Genomic DNA, 16,775 nt, shown 5'->3' on the forward strand with positions numbered 1-16,775 from the left:
ATCTAAAAGGTCTTTTCACTTAGTTGTTAGTAGTAGCTCTAAAATCTAGCAAAATAGGAAGATGATCAATTTTAATTTAGGAAGATGTGTAATTCCAACATCTAAGAATCTATTTGCAAATTCAAAATTACTTAAAAAACAATCAAGTCTCTTTTTACTATTTTTTCGTAGCATTGTCAGGTAAAAGGAGGACCTAAAACGTCTAAATCTTTTAATTCATAGCAATTTAAACAATTAACAAACTTTTGAGTATCTTGAGAGAGATTATGAGAATCCCCCGAATTATTAAGAGAAAGGATAGAGTTAAAATCGCCTCTCAAACACCAAGACCCATTGATGTTGAGATAAATCTCTTCAATGTTGTTTCATAACAAATTTCTTTTTCCCACTTGGGGGATGCTATAAATCGCTGTAAAATTTCAAGGGATTTGACTTTTTCACTTTATTGCCGTATGAATAAACTATTTATACATAACGAGGGTCCTGATATTCCATGAATCTTTTATCCATAGACACCAAATTTCTCCTAAAAAAACCTTCCGTCTCACTAATACTTCAAGAGTCAAAGCCTAATTTTCTAATAATATTCTCCTCTTTAATCCCTAAAATGTGAGTTTCAAGTAAGATACAAAACTTAAAGTTATATTTAACTCTGAGATCTTTAATAATAGTGTGAAAGACTTTTGACGAGGCCCTTCTACAATTTCAAATAAAAATATTCATAATAGCAAACATAAAATAAAGAGAATCCTAAGGATAAAAATTCTCTATCCATAATCGAAGCAGTCAAGATTCCATAATATTAGTAGACAAATCTATCTGCATCTCTTTCTTACTTGAGGGTTCTTCTTTTTGGGTAGAGCAGCTCTCGTCTTTCGTGCACTCGTCTTGATTGTTTTTCTCTAGTTCTAGAAGTTTGTCTTGTAGAGACCTCATATAATGAGTCATAGGACCCCTTCCCATCATTTTAGCAATGATGAGTTTAGTTTGGTTATCTAAACTGCCATCCATTAGAATGTACATCCCATCATGCTGGTTGTTTTTGTATATTTCTTGGTTTAATTTGCTAAACTAACTTCAATATTCTTTGTATTCTTCACATTTTTTTTCCTGATACTCATTGGTTTTTTAATTAGCAGCTGGCATGACATTTTTTTCTTGGAATTTTGACTTAAAACTTCCTTCTTTGATCTGAAATAGTGATTGTACTTTGGTAATGTCAACTTCTTTCTCTTTGAAAATTTTAATGCTAGTAAAATTTTTCGGTTTCACATTTTGATTGTTATTTGCATTATTATTTTTAATTTGTTAGAATATTTTTTTAGATTTCCTTCTTTTTTGCTCTTGAAGTCTTGACCTGTTGAATATTAACTTTGGACTGTGATTCCTCTTTAGGCTGAGACTGTTTTCCTTCCTCATCATTTATGACATTTAAAATCTCAAATATGATGGAATAATTTTCTTTCTTTTCAGTCTGTTTTACCTCTCCTGATTTTCTTCCTTTGATTCAGGGATATTATTCTGATTTTACGTCTTGTGAAAGCTGCTGATGCCATTAAGCATATTCTATGGAATAGAATTAATGGCACCATGTGTGAATGCTGATCTAGATTCTTTATCTTCTTTTGATCCAAATTCTTCGCATTCTATTTATTCTTTCTTTTTTTGGCCTTCATTTACGTCAGTTGTTATTGGCTTCATTCATAGGATTCTAATTACCAATACCTATAATCGCATCCTCTTTATATAAGTTTTCATGATTTTTCTTTAGGCAAACATTCACCTTATTATAACCATATTTTCAGCAATTGAAACAAATTAGATATAACCCCCTCATATACTAACATGAATTCTTTTTTCAAGACTGAGAAGGTTGAAATTTTCAAAAATGAGAAGGTTGAACCAATTGATTTAAAAAGATAAAGATAATTGAAGACAGAAAATTAGAAAAGATGAATGAGATTATAATAATTATATACTCAAATCTCTGGTAAGAATTTTATATTCTACTATTGAATAATGAATAAATCTCTCATAAATTAAACTAACATCTACTTGACATGTAAAGCGATATATTAGGATCAGATTAGTTCAAATTGATAAGAATGAAGAATGAAAAACTATTATTCAACCGCTTATTATTATTATTATTATTATTATTATTATTATTATTATTATTATTATTATTATTATTATTATTATTATTATTATTATTATTATTATTATTATTATTATTATTATTATTATTATTATTATTATTATTATTATTATTATTATTATTATTATATGCAACTTTCATACACAACTTTTCATAGTAAAATTATTCTTATATTAAATTACCTAATTTAAGAGAAGAAAACTGCATATTGAATTGAAAACAAACTCTCTAGTTATCATAGCTCATCATCAGATATGATTCTAATTAAACTTTTGGCATTTTGTATTGAAGAGAGGGAAGACAAAAAAAAGTGAGCCACATTCAACAAACTCTGTCATATGTTTTTTTTAGGTCAATTTTGATAGCTATAAAACCTTTTTCAACCTTCTTATTCCTCATGGAATTAATAAACTTTTATGCTACAAGAATGTTATTTGCACTTATCCTGTAAGTCACAAAATTAGATTGAGTGTTGGATATGGTACTAGGCATAAAATATTTTAAATAACCAGCAATAATCTTTGTAATGATTTTGTAACAAACATTCCAAAGACTAATAGACTTAAAATGACTAAAATTTTTAGGAGAGTATATTTTCGGGATTATAGAAATAAGAGTTTGGTTAACCGTATCAATATTATTCGGGTCCTAAAACACCAAAATTGTTGGTAAAATTTAGCCGACAACCCATCATTCGTAGGTGATTTCTAGCTTCCCATATTAAAGGTTGTTGTTTTCAATTTAGTCATAAACACGCACTTCTTTGCCAATTTTAATATAGTCATTCTCCCTTAGTCTAGAAAATATTTCTTAAACAAAAAATAGATATAATAACGTCATTTGTATAGAGATACTTAAAGAAACAGACTCCCCAATCTTTCAGCATATTATATCATCCACCCAAGCCCCATCTTCAGACTTGATTTCCATGACTCTGTTCCTCTCGTGTTTTCTATTGATTTTTTGATGAAAATATTTCATATTCCTATATTCGAAGTTGATGATATTGCATCGAGACATTTGTTGCCAATGCATCTCTTCTTGGATAGCTATAAACTAATGCTCTTTCCAAAGCTCTTTTTGGAGGTCTTTAAGAAAGAAATTTTGGCTTAAAGATAGCTCTGTATTGATCCCTTCTATTCTTTTCAGGATTCGCTTATTCTTTTTAAAGGTTTTCCTGAAGACCTCTTTATTTCGCATTTTAATATTATTGATAAAATTGACAATGTTTTGTAAGAAGTTATTGTTTTTATCCCAACTATTTTTCACCAGGTTGTTAAATTCTTTATAAAGGAACCAAGGTGCTAAAAATCTAAAAGGTCTTTTCACTTAGTTGTTAGTAGTAGCTCTAAAATCTAGCAAAATAGGAAGATGATCAATTTTAATTTAGGAAGATGTGTAATTCCAACATCTAAGAATCTATTTGCAAATTCAAAATTACTTAAAAAATAATCAAGTCTCTTTTTACTATTTTTTCGTAGCATTGTCAGGTAAAAGGAGGACCTAAAAAGTCTAAATCTTTTAATTCATAGCAATTTAAACAATTAACAAACTTTTGAGTATCTTGAGAGAGATTATGAGAATTCCCCGAATTATTAAGAGAAAGGATAGAGTTAAAATCGCCTCTCAAACACCAAGACCCATTGATGTTGAGATAAATCTCTTCAATGTTGTTTCATAACAAATTTCTATTTTCCACTTGGGAGATGCTTGGTGCACGAAATTGTGATCTCTGGTAATGGCTTCTTAGGCCAGATACTCTGATCTAGTTTTACAGTCTGTCACAACTTCGATACAACTAACCAGCAAGTGCACTGGGTCGTCCAAGTAATACCTTACGTGAGTAAGGGTCGAATCCCACGGAGATTGTTGGTATGAAGCAAGCTATGGTCACCTTGTAAATCTCAGTCAGGCAGATATAAAGTGATAATGGTGTTTTCGAATTTAATATAATAAAATAGGGATAGAAATACTTATGTAATTCATTGGTAGGAATTTCAGATAAGCGAATGGAGATGCTTTCGTTCCTCTGAACCTCTGCTTTCCTGCTATCTTCATCCAATCAGTCTTACTCCTTTCCATGGCTGGCTTTTGTGCCAGTTTGGGCGTTCAACTCTGGTTTTGGCTCCTTTTCTGGCGCTGGACGCTAGATTTGGGCAGAAAACTGGTGTTGAACTCCAGTTTACGTCGTCTATTCTTGGCCAAAGTATGGACTATTATATATTTCTGGAAAGCCCTGGATGTCTAATTTCCAACGCAATTGGAAGCGCGCCATTTAGAGTTCTGTAGCTCCAGAAAATCCACTTTGAGTGCAGGGAGGTCAGAATCCAACAGCATCAGCAGTCCTTTTTCAACCTCTGAATCTGATTTCTGCTCAAGTCCCTCAATTTCAGCCAGAAAATACCTGAAATCACAGAAAAACACACAAACTCATAGTAAAGTCCAGAAATGTCAATTTAACATAAAAACTAATGAAAACATCCCTAAAAATAACTAGATCCTACTAAAAACATACTAAAAACAATGTCAAAAAGCGTATAAATTATCCGCTCATCAATGCTATAAATTGCTGTAAAATTTCAAGGGATTTGACTTTTTCACTTTATTGCCGTATGAATAGACTATTTATACATAACGAGGGTCCTGATATTCCATGAATCTTTTAATTGAAAACAAACTCTCTAGTTATCATAGCTCATCATCAGATATGATTCTAATTAAACTTTTGGCATTTTGTATTGAAGAGAGGGAAGACAAAAAAAAAGTGAGCCACATTCAACAAACTCTGTCATATGTTTTTTTTAGGTCAATTTTGATAGCTATAAAACCTTTTTCAACCTTCTTATTCCTCATGGAATTAATAAACTTTTATGCTACAAGAATGTTATTTGCATTTATCTTGTAAGTCACAAAATTAGATTGAGTGTTGGATATGGTACTAGCCATAAAATATTTTAAATAACCAGCAATAATCTTTGTAATGATTTTGTAACAAACATTCCAAAGACTAATAGACTTAAAATGACTAAAATTTTTAGGAGAGTATATTTTCGGGATTATAGAAATAAGAGTTTGGTTAACCGTATCAATATTATTCGGGTCCTAAAACACCAAAATTGTTGGTAAAATTTAGCCGACAACCCATCATTCGTAGGTGATTTCTAGCTTCCCATATTAAAGGTTGTTGTTTTCAATTTAGTCATAAACACGCACTTCTTTGCCAATTTTAATATAGTCATTCTCCCTTAGTCTAGAAAATATTTCTTAAACAAAAAAATAGATATAATAACGTCATTTGTATAGAGATACTTAAAGAAACAGACTCCCCAATCTTTCAGCATATTATATCATCCACCCAAGCCCCATCTTCAAACTTGATTTCCATGACTCTGTTCCTCTCGTGTTTTCTATTGATTTTTTGATGAAAATATTTCATATTCCTATATTCGAAGTTGATGATATTGCATTGAGACATTTGTTGCCAATGCATCTCTTCTTGGATAGCTATAAACTAATGCTCTTTCCAAAGCTCTTTTTGGAGGTCTTTAAGAAAGAAATTTTGGCTTAAAGATAGCTCTGTATTGATCCCTTCTATTCTTTTCAGGATTTGCTTCTTCTTTTTAAAGATATTCCTGATGACCTCTTTATTTTACATTTTCTGTAAGAAGTTATTGTTTTTGTCCCAACTATTTTTCACCAGGGTGTTAAATTCTTTGTGAAGGAATCAAGGAGCTAAGAATCTAAAAGGTCTTTTCACTTAGTTGTTAGTAGTAGCTCTAAAATCTAGCAAAATAGGAAGATGATCAATTTTAATTTAGGAAGATGTCTAATTCCAACATCTAAGAATCTATTTGCAAATTCAAAATTACTTAAAAAACAATCAAGTCTCCTTTTACTATTTTTTCGTAGCATTGTCTGGTAAAAGGAAGACCTAAAAAGTCTAAATCTTTTAATTCATAGCAATTTAAACAATTAACAAACTTTTGAGTATCTTGAGAGAGATTATGAGAATCCCTCGAATTATGAAGAGAAAGGATAGAGTTAAAATCGCCTCTCAAGCACCAAGACCCATTGATGTTGAGATAAATCTCTTCAATGTTGTTTCATAACAAATTTCTTTTTCCCACTTGGGGGATGCTATAAATCGCTGTAAAATTTCAAGGGATTTGACTTTTTCACTTTATTGCCATATGAATAAACTATTTATACATAACGAAGGTCCTGATATTCTATGAATCTTTTATCCATAGACACCAAATTTCTCCTAAAAAACCTTCCGTCTCACTAATACTTCAAGAGTCAAAGCCTAATTTTCTAATAATATTCTCCTCTTTTATCTAAACTGCCATCCATTAGAATGCACATCCTGTAAGACCCAGAATCTTTGAAAAGTCTTATTATGATCAAGTCTCAAATCATATAGTTAATTATAGCCTTAATTTCAGAGATTATTTTATTAAGGATAATTAAGGCAAGTTTTGATTTATTGAACTTGAGATAAGTCATGATTATTATCCAATTTTATAATTATTGGATTATTTTCTATATTCAAATTATAAAGTTGGTAGTTACGGGCCAAACCGGACCAACTGGACCCAAAGTGGGCCCTTGGCCCAACTAAACTAAACCAAAACCCTAGTTTTCAGCACTCACTCTCCACACAACACACTAAACACGCTGAAAATGGAGGCTATGGAGGGAAGAACACTCTCTCAACTTCTTTCTCTCACTTAATCTTCAAACCACCATAACTTTTGATCTAGAGCTCCGATTGCCGCTCCGTTTGCGGCCACGCGTTCACCACGGAGAGCTCTACAAAACCCATACAATCAATCTTGAGGTAAGCCACGTTCTACTGTTCGAAATTCCAGCCCTTGATTTCGAGTTTCATGAGCAAAAATATTGAGATTTTGGGTTCTTTGATGTTATAGGACCCAACTCTCTTGAAGGAGAAGGTTAATCTTGTCTCCTTGGACCTTGGGTGTGGTAAGATTCTCAACCCTAGTATAATTTGTTGTTCTATGAGGTTTGGGTATTGAGATATTATGTATGTGTATGATGATTGTGGCTTAGGTTGTGTATATGTGAATATTGGAGCTTGATTGGTGATTTTGGAAAGCTTGGAAGAGGGTTTTGTGTGACGAAATCTGTTCTTGGAGGTGTTGATACCTTGAGAGCTTGTGGACAAGTGGTTTGGAAGTGCTCCGGTTGAGCTTGGGAAATCGGCTAAGGTATGGTTTCGGTTTCCCGTATCTAATATGTAATGTGGTAGGAAATACTTAGGCTAGAGGCCCTAAGATAGGCATTGAATTGTTGGTGTTGTTGAATGGTTGAGATATATGATGTGTTCATATATGTGATTATGAATATTGATGCCTTGATTGTGTGATATATAAGAAATGCATGTTGTGATATATGCTTGATGGATGATTAAGGTTGAATTGGTGGGTGGTACCATGTTGATGGTGAGTATGATGTTGATTATATATAGTGATTATTGATTGGAAATGGTATTGTTGGAAATTGGGATGAGGAAGGATGTATGACATGATATTGTGTTTGTCCTTTAGCCATTTGATAGAGAAGTGTTAAAATGGTTGGATGTGGTTTTGGGAATTTTGGTAAAATGTCAATGTGTGAGATTGAGGATGGCTTGTTGTTGATTTTAGTACATTTTGAATGATTTCAAAGAGAAGGGTTGAAATTGGCATGTTTTGATTGATCTTGAAAAGAGTTGAAAGTGGCTTGTTTTGAAAATGGCACTTTGTGGTTTTGAATGAAAATATGGTTTTTGGGCATACTTTGATGGGACATAACTTGGACTACAGATCTTTGATTTGTGCCAAATCTATTTAGAAATAAAATTGGATCCAGGATGTCCATGCCGTTCGAAGAACGGGTGAAAAATGATTTAAAATGAGAGAGTTATGACCGTCGGAAGATTGGGGGTTGAATCTGTGAATTCTGCAGCTTTTAACTTAGAAAATTTTTAGCAGAATGACCCCTCGCGCGTAGGCGCACTTGGCGTGTACGCGCCGTTCTTCGAGAAAGCATCATCCATGCGTGCGCGTGGTGTGCGCGGGCGTGTCGATGCGCTGCATCGAATGCCAAGCCATTTTCCAGAGAGTTGTGCCAGAGTTGTGCCTGGGGCACAATGTATTCGCACGTATGCGTGGCTGACGCGTGCGCGTCGTTTGGCTAATTTTCAACCCACGCGTTCGCGCGTATGACGCTTGTGCGTCGATGAGTTTTAAGGCCATCCACGCGTGCGCGTGGAGTGCGCGTACGCGTGGCCCTGTTTTCATCCCAAAGTTGATTTTTGAGTTTTAAAAGCCAAATTTCATACTTCTAAGCCTCCGATCTCACCACTTATGTCTTAAATCATTATGATATGCCTAGCATGAGAAAAAGGGCTAGTGAATGTGGTAACTTGCGAGTGAAGCAAAGGGGAAAATGAATGATCATTGAACCCTTTTTCTACAAAGGCTCCTAGTTATAATCAATTATTCATACTACTATACATACTGAATTTTTGTCTTAGAGGTCGTAATACCTTGTCATCTCTGAATTATGACTTAAGCATAAGACTCTATATGGTAGGGTGTTACAATATTCTCCTCTTTTATCTAAACTGCCATCCATTAGAATGCACATCCCATCATGCTGGTTGTTTTTGTATATTTATTGGTTTAATCTGCTAAACTAACTTCAATATTCTTTGTATTCTTCACATTTTTTCCTGATACTCATTGGTTTTTTTATTAGCAGCTAGCATGACATTTTTTTCTTGAAATTTTAACTTAAAACTTCCTTCTTTGATTTGAAATAGTGATTATACTTTGGTAATGTCAACTTCTTTCTCTTTGAAAATTTTAATGCTAGTAAAATTTTTTGGTTTCACATTTTGATTGTTATTTGTATTATTATTTTTAATTTGTTAGAATATTTTTTTAGATTTCCTTCTTTTTTGCTCTTGAATTCTTGACCTGTTGAATATTAACTTTGGACTGCGATTCCTCTTTAGGCTGAGACTGTTTTCCTTCCTCATCATTTATGACATTTAAAATCTCAAATATGATGGAAAAATTTTCTTTCTTTTCAGTCTGTTTTACCTCTCCTGATTTTCTTCCTTTGATTCAGGGATAGTATTTTGATTTTGCGTCTTGTGAAAGCTGCTGGTGCCATTAAGCATATTCTATGAAATAGAATTATCATTAATAGAATTAATGGCACCATGTGTGAATGCTAATCTAGATTCTTTATCTTCTATTGACCAAATTCTTCGCATTCTATTTATTCTTTCTTTTTTTGGCCTTCGGTTGTTATTGGGTCCATTCATAGGATTTTAATTACCAACACCTATAATCGCATCCTCTTTATATAAGTTTTCATGATTTTTCTTTAGGCAAATATTCACCTTATTATAACCATATTTTCAGCAATTGAAACAAATTAGATATAACCCCATCGTATACTAACATGAATTCTTTTTTCAAGACTGAGAAGGTTGAACCAATTGATTTAAAAAGATAAAGATAATTGAAGTCAGAAAATTAGAAAAGATGAATGAGATAATAATAATTATATACTCAAATCTCTGGTAAGAATTTTATATTCTACAAAAAATTATTGAATAAATCTCTCATAAATTAAACTAACATCTACTTGACATGTAAAGCGATATATTAGGATCAGATTAGTTCAAATTGAAAAATTATAAGAATGAAAAACTATTATTCAACCGCTTATTATTATTATTATTATTATTATATGCAACTTTCATACACAACTTTTCATAGTAAAATTATTCTTATATTAAATTACCTAAATTAAAAGAAGAAAACTGCATATTGAATTGAAAACAAACTCTCTAGTTATCATAGCTCATCTTCAGATATGATTCTAATTAAACTTTTGGTATTTTCTATTGAAGAGAGGGAAGACAAAAAAAGGTGAGCCACATTCAACAAACTCTGTCATATGCTTTTTCTAGGTCAATTTTGATAGCTATAAAACCTTTTTCAACCTTCTTATTCCTCACGAAATTAATAAACTTTAGTGCTACAAGAATGTTATTTGCACTTATCCTGTAAGTCACAAAATTAGATTGAGTGTTGGATATGGTACTAGGCATAAAATATTTTAAATGACCAGCAATAATCTTAGTAATGATTTTGTAACAAACATTCCAAAGATTAATAGACCTAAAATGACTAAAATTTTTAGGAGAGTGTATTTTCGGAATTATAGAAATAAGAGTTTGGTTAACCGTATCAATGTTATTCGGGTCCTAAAACACCAAAATTGTTGGTAAAATTTAGCCGACAACCCATCATTCGTAGGTGCTTTCTAGCTTCCCATATTAAAGGTTGTTGTTTTCAATTTAGTCATAAACACGCACTTCTTTACCAATTTTAATATAGTCATTCTCCCTTGGTCTAGAAAATATTTATTAAACAAAAAATAGATATAATAACATCATTTGTATAGAGATTTTTAAAGAAACCGACTCCCCAATCTTTCAGCGTATCTATATCATCCACCCAAGCCACATCTTTAGACTTGATTTCCATGACTCTGTTCCTCTCGTGTTTTCTATTGATTTTTTGATAAAAATATTTCATATTCCTATATTCGAAGTTGATGATATTGCATTGGGACATCTGTTGCCAATGCATCTCTTCTTGGATAGCTATAAACTCATGCTCTTTCCAAAGCTCTTTTTAGAGGTCTTTAAGAAAGAAATTTTGTCTTAAAGATAGCTTTGTATTGATCCCTTCCATTCTTTTCAGGATTCGCTTCTTCTTTTTAAAGGTTTTCCTGATGACCTCTTTATTTCGCATTTTAATATTATTGATAAAATTGACAATGTTCTGTAAGAAGTTATTGTTTTTATCCCAACTATTTTTCACCAGGTTGTTAAATTCTTTATAAAGGAACCAAGGTGCTAAAAATCTGAAAGGTCTTTTCACTTAGTTGTTAGTAGTAGCTCTAAAATCTAGCAAAATAGGAAGATGATCAATTTTAATTTAGGAAGATGTCTAATTCCAACATCTAAGAATCTATTTGCAAATTCAAAATTACTTAAAAAACAATCAAGTCTCTTTTTACTATTTTTTCGTAGCATTGTCAGGTAAAAGGAGGACCTAAAAAGTCTAAATCTTTTAATTCATAGCAATTTAAACAATTAACAAACTTTTGAGTATCTTGAGAGAGATTATGAGAATCCCCCGAATTATTAAGAGAAAGGATAGAGTTAAAATCGCCTCTCAAACACCAAGACCCATTGATGTTGAGATAAATCTCTTCAATGTTGTTTCATAACAAATTTCTATTTCCCACTTGAGAGATGCTATAAATTGCTGTAAAATTTCAAGGGATTTGACTTTTTCACTTTATTGCCGTATGAATAAACTATTTATACATAACGAGGGTCCTGATATTCCATGAATCTTTTATCCATAGACACCAAATTTCTCCTAAAAAAACCTTCCGTCTCACTAATACTTCAAGAATCAAAGCCTAATTTTCTAATAATATTCTCCTCTTTTATCTAAACTGCCATCCATTAGAATGTACATCCCATCATGCTGGTTGTTTTTGTATATTTCTTGGTTTAATCTGCTAAACTAACTTCAATATTCTTTGTATTCTTCACATTTTTTTTCTGATACTCGTTGGTTTTTTGATTAGCAGCTAGCATGACATTTTTTTTCTTGAAATTTTGACTTAAAACTTCCTTCTTTGATTTGAAATAGTGATTGTACTTTGGTAATGTCAATTTCTTTCTCTTTGAAAATTTTAATGCTAGTAAAATTTTTCGGTTTCAGATTTTGATTGTTATTTGCATTATTATTTTTAATTTGTTATAATATTTTTTTAGATTTCCTTCTTTATTGCTCTTGAAGTCTTGACCTGTTGAATATTAACTTTGGACTGCGATTCCTCTTTAGGCTGAGACTGTTTTCCTTCCTCATCATTTATGACATTTAAAATCTCAAATATGATGGAAAAATTTTCTTTCTTTTCAGTCTGTTTTACCTCTCTTGATTTTCTTCCTTTGATTTAGGGATAGTATTCTGATTTTGCGTCTTGTGAAAGCATTATTATTATTATATGCAACTTTCATACACAACTTTTCATAGTAAAATTATTCTTATATTAAATTACCTAATTTAAGAGAAGAAAACTGCATATTGAATTGAAAACAAACTCTCTAGTTATCATAGCTCATCATCAGATATGATTCTAATTAAACTTTTGGCATTTTGTATTGAAGAGAGGGAAGACAAAAAAAAAAGTGAGCCACATTCAACAAACTCTGTCATATGTTTTTTCTAGGTCAATTTTGATAGCTATAAAACCTTTTTCAACCTTCTTATTCCTCACGGAGTTAATAAACTTTTGTGCTACAAAAATGTTAGTTGCACTTATCCTGTAAGTCACAAAATTAGATTGAGTATTGGATATGGTACTAGGCATAAAATATTTTAAATGACCAGCAATAATCTTAGTAATGATTTTGTAACAAACATTCCAAAGACTAATAGACCTAAAATGACTAAAATTTTTAGGAGAGTATATTTTCGGGATTATAGAAATAAGAGTTTGGTTAACCGTATCAATGCTATTCGGGTCCTAAAACACCAAAATTGTTGGTAAAATTTAGCCGACAACCCATCATTCGTATGAGCTTTCCAGCTTCCCATATTAAAGGCTGTTGTCTTCAATTTAGTCATAAACATGCACTTCTTTGCCAATTTTAATATAGTCATTCTCCCTTAGTCTAGAAAATATTTCTTAAACAAAAAAATAGATATAATAACGACATTAGTATAGAGATTTTTAAAGAAACCAACTCCCTAATCTTTAAGCATATCTATATCATTCACCCAAGCCCTATCTTTAGACTTGATTTCCTTGACTCTGTTCCTCTTGTGTTTTCTATTGATTTTTTGATGAAAATATTTCGTATTCCTATTCCCGAAGTTGATGATATTGCATTGGGACATCTGTTGCCAATGCATCTCTTCTTGGATAGCAATAAACTCATGCTCTTTCCAAAGCTCTTTTTGAAGGTCTTCAAAAAAAAATTTTGGCTTAAAGATAGCTCTGTATTGATCCCTTCTAATGTTTTCAGGATCTGCTTCTTCTTTTTAAAGATATTTCTGATGATCTCTTTATTTCATATTTTAATATTATTGATAAAGTTGATAATGTTGTGTAGGAAGTTATTGTTTTTATCCCAATTATTTTTCACCAGGTTGTTAAATTCTTTGTGAAGGAACCAAGGGGCTAAAAATCTAAAAGGTCTTTCCACTTAGTTGCTAGTAGTAGCTCTAAAATCTAGCAAAATAGAAAAGTGATCATATTTTAATTTAGAAAGATGTCTAATTCCAACATCTAAGAATCTATTTGCAAACTCAAAATTACTTAAAAAATAATCAAGTCTTCTTTTACTATTTTTTCATAGCATTGTCAGGTAAAAGGAGACCTGAAAAGTCTAAATCTTTTAATTCATAACAATTTAAACAATTAACAAACTTATGAGTATCTTGAGAGAGATTATGAGAATTCCCTGAATTATTAAGAGAAAGGATAGAGTTAAAATCATTTCTCAAGCACCAAGAGCCATTGATGTTGAGATAAATCTCTTCAATGTTGTTCCATAACAAATTTTTATTTTTCACTTGGGGGATGCCATAAATCGCTATAAAATTTCAAGGGATTTGACTTTTTCACTGCATTGCCATATGAATAAACTATTTATACATAACGAGAGTCCTGATATTCCATGAATCTTTTATCCATAGCACCAAATTTCTCCTGAAAAACCTTTCGCCTCACTAATACTTCAAGAGTCAATGCCTAATTTTCTAATAATATTCTCCTCTTTAATCCCTAAAATGTGAGTTTTAAGTAAGATACAAAACTTAAAGTTATATTCAACTCTAAGATCTTTAATAATAGTGTGAAAGACTTTTGACGAGACCCCTCTATAATTTCAAATGAAAATATTGATAATAGCAGCAAAGATAAAATAAAGAGAATCCTAAGGATAAAAATTCTCTATCCATAATCGAAGCAGTCAAGCTTCCATAATATTGGTAGACAAATCTATCGGCATCTCTTTCCTACTTGAGGGTTCTTCTTTATGGGTAGAGCAGTTCTCGTCTTTCGTGCACTCGTCTTGATTGTTTTTCTCTGGTTCTGGAAGTTTGTCTTTTAGAGACCTCATATAATGAGCCATAGGACCCCTTCCCATCATTTTAGCAAGGATGAGTTTAGTTTGGTTATCTAAACTACCATCCATTAGAATGTACATCCCATCATGCTGATTGTTTTTGTATATTTCTTGGTTTAATCTGCTAAACTAACTCCAATTTTCTTTGTATTCTTCACTTTTTTTTTCTGTTACTCATTGGTTTTTTTATTAGCAGCTGGCGTGACATTTTTTCTTAGAATTTTGACTTAAAACTTCCTTTCTTGATCTGAAATGGTGATTGTACTTTGGTAATGTCAACTTCTTTCCCTTTGAAAATTTTAATGCTAGTAAAATTTTTCGGTTTCACTTTTTGATTGTTATTTGTATTATTATTTTTAATTTGTTAGAATATTTTTTTTTAATTTTCTTCTTTTTTGCTCTTGAAGTCTTGACCTATTGAATATTAATTTTGGACTGCGATTCCTCTTTAGGTTGAGACTGTTTTCCTTCCTCATCATTTATGACATTTAAAACCTCAAATATGATAGAATAATTTTCTTTCTTTTCAGTCTGTTTTACCTCTCCTGATTTTCTTCCTTTGATTCAGGGATATTATTCTGATTTTGCGTCTTGTGAAAGCTGCTGGTTCCATTAAGTATATTCTATGGAATAGAATTATCATTAATAGAATTAATGGCACCATGTGTGAATACTGATCTAGATTCTTTGTCTTTTATTGATCCAAATTCTTCGCATTCTATTTATTCTTTCTCTTTTTGGCCTTCATTTACGTTAGTTATTGTTGGCTCCGATCATCAGAATGAGCTCCATTCATAGGATTCTAATTACCAACACGGTAACACCTATTATTGCATCATCTTTATATAAGTTTTCATGATTTTTCTTTGGGCAAACATTCACTTTATTATAATAATATTTTCAGCAATTAAAACAAATTAGATATAACCCCCTCGTATACTAACATGAATTTTTTTTTTCAAGATTGAAAATGTTGGAACCAATTAATTTCAAAAGATAAAGATAATTGAAGACAGAAAATTAGAAAAAATGAATGAGATAATAATTTTATCCTTAAATCTCTAGTAAGAATTTTATATTCTGTAAAAGATTATTGAATTAAATCTTTCATAAATTAAACTAACATTCGCTTGACATATCTCCCCTTCCCCCCACCCCCAAACAGAAACAGAAATAGATAAACAGAAATTCAAGAAACAAATTAACAAATTCAAGTACAAAGCCAAATCAACAGAGAAACACAAAGCCAAATCAGAAATTCAAAGCACAAAAAGAGATCTGGTTCGAAAAAATTCAAATCAACAGAGGAGCATGCATGAACGGCGGTGGTGAGCTCTGATTCGAGGAGATCCGAGACGGGAAAGAAGAGAAAGACGGGAGAGGGTCGCGGTTGATCTGGACAGAAGAGAGGCAGCGGTGGGACGGCAAGACTGCATAGCTAGCACAATATTTTTTTCTTGAGATTTTGACTTAGAACTTCTTTTCTTGATCTAAAATGGTGGGTAGTGTTAATCTCTTTTTCTTTGAAAATTTTAATACTAGCAAAAAACTTTTCTGTTTCACTATTTGATTGTTATTTGCATTATTATTTTTAATTTGTTAAAATCTTTTCTTAGATTTTTTTTCTTTTTTCCTCTTGAAGTCTTGGCCAGCTTAATATTAATTTTGGACTGCGATTTCTCTTTAAGTTGAGATTATTTTTCTTCTTCATCATTTATGATATTTAAGGCTTCAAACACGGTGAAATAATTTTCTTTCTTTTTGGTCTGTTTTATTTCCCCTGATTTTTGCTTATTTTTTTGTTGTTGCCTCTTAATAACCATCTATGGTCCATACAAATTTTCTTCCTTTGATTCAGGAATATTATTCTGATTTTGCGTCTTGTGAAAGTTGCTAGTCCCATTAAGCATATTCTATGGAATAAAATTATCATTAACAGAATTAACGGCACCATGTGTGAATGCTAATCTAGATTCTTCGCCTTCTAATTTTTCTTTTCCTTTTTGTCCTTCATTTATGTCAGTTGTTACTGGCTCCGATCATCAGAATGAGCTTCGTTCATAGAATTATGATTACCAACATCTATAATCACATCCTTTTTAAATAAATTTTCATGATTTTTCTTTAGACAAACATTTATCTCATATTTTCAGCAATAGAAACAAATTAGATGTAATTTCTCGTATATTAATATGAATTTTTTTTCCAAAACTGAGAAGATTGGAACCAATTAATTTAAAAAGATAAAAAGAATTGAAAGACAGAAAATTAGAAAAGATGAATAAAATAGTAATTATATACTCAAATCTCTGGTAAGAATTTTATATTCTACAAAAAATTATTGAATAAATCTCTCATAAATTAAACTAACAT

The sequence above is a fragment of the Arachis ipaensis genome, chromosome B04 (assembly GCF_000816755.2).
Source record: "Arachis ipaensis cultivar K30076 chromosome B04, Araip1.1, whole genome shotgun sequence".
Lineage (NCBI taxonomy): Eukaryota > Viridiplantae > Streptophyta > Magnoliopsida > Fabales > Fabaceae > Arachis > Arachis ipaensis.